Genomic DNA, 7368 nt, shown 5'->3' with positions numbered 1-7368 from the left:
CTAAGAGTTTAGTAATCTCATTTTTGACTACTTCTTTCATATTCAGATTTAAACGTCTTTGTCTATCCGCTTTAGGTGGCTTATCTTCTTCTAAGTGAATCCTATGCATTACAATACTAGGATTAATTCCTTTTAAATCTGAAATCTGTCATCCCATACTTCCTATTCTATTTCTAACAACTTCTTTCAATTTTTCTTCTTGATTTTTTGTTAATTTGTTAGAGATGATTATAGGTAGAGTATCACTTCCGCCTAGGAAAGCGTATCTCAGATGGTTTGGTAATTCTTTAAGTTCTAATTTTGGTGGAACTACTACTGAAGGCGGAACTGGTCCATCTTCTCGAATCAAAGGCTCTGGGTCCTTATCTTCTAATTCTTCACCCATTATAGGTTCTGTTATTTCTTCTCTTTGAACAATGTCATTAACACATTCTTCAACTAAATCAAGTTTTATACAGGCGAAATCCTCCATAGGATATTTCATTGCTTGATTCATATCGAACTGGATCTTATCGTCACCTATTCTTAAAACTACTTTTCCTTCCGACACATCAACTAGAGCACGTCCCGTGTTCATGAACGGTCTACTAAAGATTAGCGGACAATTAACATCATAAGCAAAATCTAAGATAACAAAATCAGTAGGAAAAATAAATTTGTCAACTTTTACTAAAACGTCTTCAATTATACCATATGGTCTTTTAGTGGATTGATCCGCTAATTGCAAAACCATATTGGTTCGTTTGATGTCCTCTTCTAAACCTAATTTTTCAAAAATAGACAATGGCATCAAGTTTATACTAGCTCCTAAATCACAAAGACAACTTGGGAATTCCATATTTCCCAATTTACACGGAATGGTAAAGCATACGGGATCTTTGAGTTTAGTAGGTAATTTGCTTGATACTATCGAACTACAATCTTCAGAAAGTGAAATGGATGAAATTCCTTCCCAACTAATCTTTTTTGAAATTAAATCTTTCAAGAATTTTCCATAGTTAGGAATTTGCGTAATTGCATCCATGAATGTTAAATTTATATGCAAATTTTTAAGTTTATCTAAAAATGATAAAAGTTGTTTATCATGGTCCTTATTTCGGACCCTGTGCGGAAAAGGTGGCTTTGGTACAAAAGGTTTCGTACTAGAGTCAATTGGTGTATCTTTTTGTTTTAACGTATCTTCTTTGGATTTTGGTAAATCATTTCCAGGTAAAGTTGAATTTCCGGGCATTTCCGGACCTAAGTAGTTTTTCCCCGAGCGAAGAGTGATAGCCTTAACATGCTCTTTCGGATTTTCTTCCGTTTGGCTGGGAAGATTTCCCTCTTTGCGGGATGGAATTGATTTAGCAAGTTGTCCAATTTGAACTTCCAAATTATGGATGCTAGATGATTGGTTTTTGATAAGCTGATCGAATTTACTTTCGATCCGTTTAAAACCTTCGTCTTGATTACTTACCTTTCCATTCATAGCATCTATAAATTTGTTGATTTTTGAAGATAAAGTGCTAATCGTATCTCTTGTTTGATTTTGATAATTATTTACACGATATTGATTAGCATTTGCATTATTATTATTATTACTATCTTTCCAGTTAAAGTTAGGATGATTTCTCCATCCAGGATTATAAGTATTAGAAGAAGGATTAGTAGTTTGGTTTTGTCCTTGGACAAAATTTACCTGTTCTATCTCATTCATACCTTCGTAATCAATGTCTGTCTGGATCGGATCATTAGGATCGCACGGTGCCATAAACCTATCAATTTTGTGCGATAAAGCAGAAAATTGGGCTTGTAACATCGCAACTGGATCAAGATTCATTATACCTTTAACCGATGATGTACCTGAGGATGATGGTTTCGCCATTGGTATATGTCCACGCTCTGCGGGCCACATACTGCTGTTGATTGCCATTTCCTCCAAAAGTTCTCTTGCTTGGGCGGACGTCTTCTTCATAAATAGCCCTCCAGACATAGCATCTAATGAACCTCTAGTTGTAGGATTTAATCCATTATAGAATGTCTGCATTAAAAGTGCATCTGGCAGTTGGTGGTGTGGGCATAAACGTTGAAGTTCTTTAAAACGTTCCCAAGCCTCATAAAGAGTTTCATTATCAATTTGGGTAAAAGATGTCAATTCTTTGATGACTCTTGCGGTTTTTGCTAAAGGAAAATATTTTGATAAAAACGCTTGGGCTAATTGGTCCCAAGTTTCAAATGTTGCAGCAGGCATAGAAGTTAACCAAATTTTTGCCTTATCATTCAAAGTGAAAGGGAAGAGGCGAAGTTTGATTGCTTCGACTGTTACATCGGTAATTTTAAAAGTGTCACAAATTTCTAAGAAATTTGTCAAATGGGCATTAGGGTTTTCGTTAGGTAGTCCGTAAAACGTTACGTTGTTTTGCAACATATTAAGCAAAGCAGGCTTAATTTCAAATTGATTTGCATTTATACGGAGTCTAACTACACTATTAGTTACACCGGCCATTCCTGGCCTAGCATAATCCATAAGTGTCGGTGGATCGGCCATATTTTCTGGCTGGACTACTTTGGTTTTTAAGGGTGTTTTGTCTTTGTTTTTGTTGTTTTTGTTGTTTTTCTTAAGTGTTCTTTCAATTTCTGGATCAAGAGGGTCTGGTGGTGTGCCCGAACTTCGCGAACTGCGCATGAACTTGAAATTGTTGCACGGCCCAAACTACCTTCAAAACAAAATTGAAAACAAATATGTTATATAAACTGAAAATAAATAAAATGTAAAAGTTGTATAAAAATAATGTGTAAACCTAGATTCGAAAATAAAATACGAAAAATAAAATTTTTGTCAAAAATTTTGGCGTATCCCCGGCAACGGCGCCAAAAACTTGTTGAGCGATTTCCGCAAGTGCACGGTTTCGCTTGTAGTAATAAAAATATCGATCCCACAGGGATACGTTTTTTAACGAAAAACTTATTTTTGAATCTGTTAATTTTGAACTTGTTAGATTTACTATTTAATGTAAATGAAAAGTGAAATTTGTCTAATTGAATTTAGGAAATTGTTTAATTGAGTTTGTGGACTTTGAGTATTTGAAAATGCTGGATTAAGATTTTATATTAGAATATATCGATTGTTAGAAAGATCTTCTGATTTAGGGATGAATTTTACAAAACAGGAACATTTATAACTTTTAGAAAAACAAATGAATGTATTCATTTGCATTAAGCAAAGAAAACAACTTAAACTTTGTATCAATTATGATGATGAAATAAATGATGGAACCTCTAATTAATTGGCTTTGATCAAAAACTTGTTGAGCGATTTCCGCAAGTGCACGGTTTCGCTTGTAGTAATAAAAATATCGATCCCACAGGGATACGTTTTTTAACGAAAAACTTATTTTTGAATCTGTTAATTTCGAACTTGTTAGATTTACTATTGAATGTAAATGAAAAGTGAAATTTGTCTAATTGAATTTAGGAAATTGTTTAATTGAGTTTGTGGACTTTGAGTATTTGAAAATGCTGGATTAAGATTTTATATTAGAATATATCGATTGTTAGAAAGATCTTCTGATTTAGGGATGAATTTTACAAAACAGGAACATTTAGAACTTTTAGAAAAACAAATGAATGTATTCATTTGCATTAAGCAAAGAAAACAACTTAAACTTTGTATCAATTATGATGATGAAATAAATGACGGAACCTCTAATTAATTGGCTTTGAACGCGACAAAACCCTTTCGGGATAGTTACCCTTAATCAAATTAAAACTCTTTCGAGATGATAATTTGCCTAAGTGTTCAACAAAGTTTCCTTGTAATGATTTTGAATTTAACTACGTTTTAATGAAAACACCAGCAATCACTTTAGTGGATTGGTTACCATAAGTGCTGCATAACGATTTATCGAATAGAACGGACTTTATTAGATGAAATATAAATTGATACAAGTTTACAGAGAACATGGAGCATCGAGTTCTTTGAGGGCGTGCAAGTGAATGGCTGATCAGTCCTTTCCTTGGGTTTCCTTAGAGGTTGTCAGGCTCAGGGGCGAACACTCTACTCAATCTTCTCGTTGTAACTTCGTAATAGGGATTCGGTCGGCCACTACCAAAATGCAAACTACAACTGGAACAATGTCTAAACGCTACTGAGTTGTAATTAAACTATAAACAATATGTGTACCTCATCTTGTTTTGTACAGAATCTAATTTCTAACTCTCGAACTATTTTTGCTTAGAACTTAGACATTAGTTCTACGCTCTGATTCTATATCTATATTACATAACATTACATCCATTTTTCTCAACACCAACTCTTTATTTATAGATGTTAAAGGGTTGAGATTGAAGTGATGTGTCTTTTGTGAAAAATTGTATCCGTTGGTTAAGAGTCGTGTCCGTTGTGAAAGGACGTCTTTATCCACTTGAACGAACGCGTTTCTTGGATTTCAACATGTGTTTATTGATCTTTGGCAAAATTTTTGCACTTACCGAGAATGGGAATCCTCGGCCGTGAATGGGGGAGCATTAAGTTGAGCTTTGGACGAAGGGAGGAAGTAGCTGAACCACGCGTGTCGCGGCCGCGGGTGGGGGATTCGCTGTCGCGGCATGCTGTGTTTTTCACTTCTTTGCTCTTGTTCATGTCCTTGACTTGGCGCTTTTGATTTACGTCGTCTTTGACTCCTTTTGTAGGGTTTTTCTTCTGTTTTTGATCCTTTTTCGTTCATATTTGGATTTTACCAAATATTTAGGTACCTTGCAAGAAAGAAAGATATTTGAGAGTAAAAGTAATCTAAACAGATATAAACAACACAAATTCGTAATAAAAATGATGTAAATATTAATGATATTTTAGGTATATTTTGGGCTTAACAAATCTCCACACTTAATCTTTTGCTAGTCCCGAACAAAATTTCACTGAATTTATTCCTTAACTAATCTCTTTATGAAAATAAAACATATATCTTTGTGTTTACCTTTTAAATTAGTTAAGCCGAAAAGACTAACTTCGCATGGCAAATTTATACGCAAAATATCAAACTAACTTAGTATAAATACGATATATCATTCGTCTTGTATTTCAATGTTTAAATTGAAGTATTCGGGACGATGTAAGCACGCATGTTATTGAGTCTTTCATCTCAAGGCATTTCAAACACCAAATTTCCTTTCCCAAACTTGAATTATTATATATGAGTATAAAGTTTAATTTATTTGCTTAGTTACGCCCGTGATAAGGGTGGTCTCGATCGTAACTTTATATGCATATTATTTGTGTTCGCTTAAGAGGTACCGACCATGCCATGGGTGGACGCAATCGTTACTTTAAACTTTAAACACGCTTAATTTTTCTTATTTTTAAACGTTCCTTTCATACCTCAATTGTGATAAGGGTGGTCGCAATCGTGGCCAAAAGTACGCTTTACTTATTTATTTCTTCCCTTTCATACCTCGACTGTGATAAGGTTGGTCTCAATCGTGGCCAAAAGTTAAGAATATGATTATGAATTATAAATTGTAACTTGGGAAAAAGAAAATTAGCACATTCATCCTATATTGACTTAAAATTCAACATGTATTATGGCTATAGTTTCCTTAAAAACTTCAATTGGTGTTAATGTAAGACAAAATCAAAACCGAGCTAAAAAAATTGTTAGTTCAATTTAATGCCTATAAACCTAATTGAAAATTTAAAATAAGATTTATTATATCATGAATTTCATGATATGAAATAGAGATTGAAAATAAAGAATTTTTACTTAAATACATTTACTCGAGACAATTTTTTACTTAAAATCGTGTCGAAGATTTGTAAAAAAAAATTGAAAGATATTACCCGTATAGAAATATTATTTCTATCGATAATGATGTCCTAAAAATAATCATAAAAGAATTTTAACTTATGTTTAATTTATAAATGTAAAAGTGATATATCATAAAAAATGTTAAGTTTATAAAAGTGTTGCAATATACGTTGCATTTGTATTTTTGAAAACAAGTGTTGCATATATTCATTCATTCATTCGTTTGTATAAAAATGATATATGTATATACCTCCTCCCACACTTAAATTGGACCATGTCCTCATTGGTGTAAAATGGAGATAAAACATTAAAGATAAAACAGACGAAAAGAAATGAAAGATATAGCAAAGAAAACATTCAACATAAAATTAAATTGAAATTGAAATTGTACGAAACATAAGAAATAAAAACGTACGAAACTGAAATTAAAACAAGATAGGATAAAAAAATGAAAGATAAAACCTAAACATGCAGCGGGGAATCCGGAGGTGTTGGTGAAGTTTCCACATTTTGGCGACGGAAAAACGAAAGCATCCGATGCCGAGTCGATCTTAACGCACGCCTCAAAGTATTGAGGTTGTCATTCATCACCATGTTGTTCTCCACCAAATCATCAATTCGTAAATTCATTTGTCTATTATTTGCATTGATTTGGTTCAAAATTCTCCGTAAATCCACCGGATCATTGTCTTGAGTTGCTTGTGCTTGTGGTGCATCTTCTGCTCCTTCCTCCGCACCTCCTTCTTCGGTACCTACATTTTGGGAACTAGAAGCACCTCCACCCATAGTTCCACGAAGATGTGCAATACGGGAAGCATAAGAAATAAAAACCGGAGGAGCCGCAGAAACCAATAAATGAGCCCGCTCAAGAGCCGCAATGTCCAAAACCGGAATATACCCATGGTAGGTGGACATATCATAAGTTGTCAATTCATCCTGTGCTCCCAAAACAATAGCGGTGATTAAATTACCGAGAGGGACTTGAGTGGTATGAGCCCTCGAAGCACGATACAAATTGTCAAATATCATTCCAATGCTATCAACCCTTAAACCTTTGAATAAACAATCCCAAACAAACAAATCCCGGACTTGAATCTTCGAACTCTCAACACGACCAAAAAGTGAAAAACTCAAATATTTGTGAAAGAAAAACACACAATTATCCTTAATCAATTTGCTTAAAGTGTTTTTGGAGTCGAAAGAAGTTTGATCGGAAAGAGTTATTGTCAAAATCCTTAGGCTTATCATAAAAATCACTAGTAGGGAAACCAAACATATTTCCCATAGCCTCATAATCTATGGTATAGGTAGTACCATTATTCCTAAAAGAAATTTCCGTTCTCTTTTTGTTCATCTTCAAAGTAACCAAAAACTCAACCACATATTCTGTAATTTGGGGAAAACGCATAGAAGCAAAAGTTTCCCACCCCAAAGTTTCAATAAAAGCATCAATTTGAGTAGTGAAGTTCAACTTCCTTACCGAATCAAAGTCAAGAAACTGCATATCCACGAACTTACGATTGGCGTGTGAAAAATGCTTGAAACGTCCAACTTCTTCCTCTGAATGAATGTCGAAATAAGCCCC

The 7368-nt window shown here is 34.0% G+C and overlaps 1 non-coding gene across 1 annotated transcript; it reads left to right on the top strand.

The window, feature by feature from the left end:
- The first annotated feature begins 2042 nt into the window (after positions 1-2042).
- Positions 2043-2149, top strand: LOC136228313 (small nucleolar RNA R71). The gene has a single exon (XR_010688641.1). It is a non-coding gene; the product is annotated as a small nucleolar RNA R71 (small nucleolar RNA).
- The last annotated feature ends 5219 nt before the right edge of the window (positions 2150-7368 follow it).

This window comes from Euphorbia lathyris, chromosome 4 (genome assembly GCF_963576675.1).
Source record: "Euphorbia lathyris chromosome 4, ddEupLath1.1, whole genome shotgun sequence".
NCBI classification, from domain to species: Eukaryota; Viridiplantae; Streptophyta; class Magnoliopsida; order Malpighiales; family Euphorbiaceae; genus Euphorbia; species Euphorbia lathyris.
This window is presented reverse-complemented; position numbering and strand designations above follow the sequence as displayed.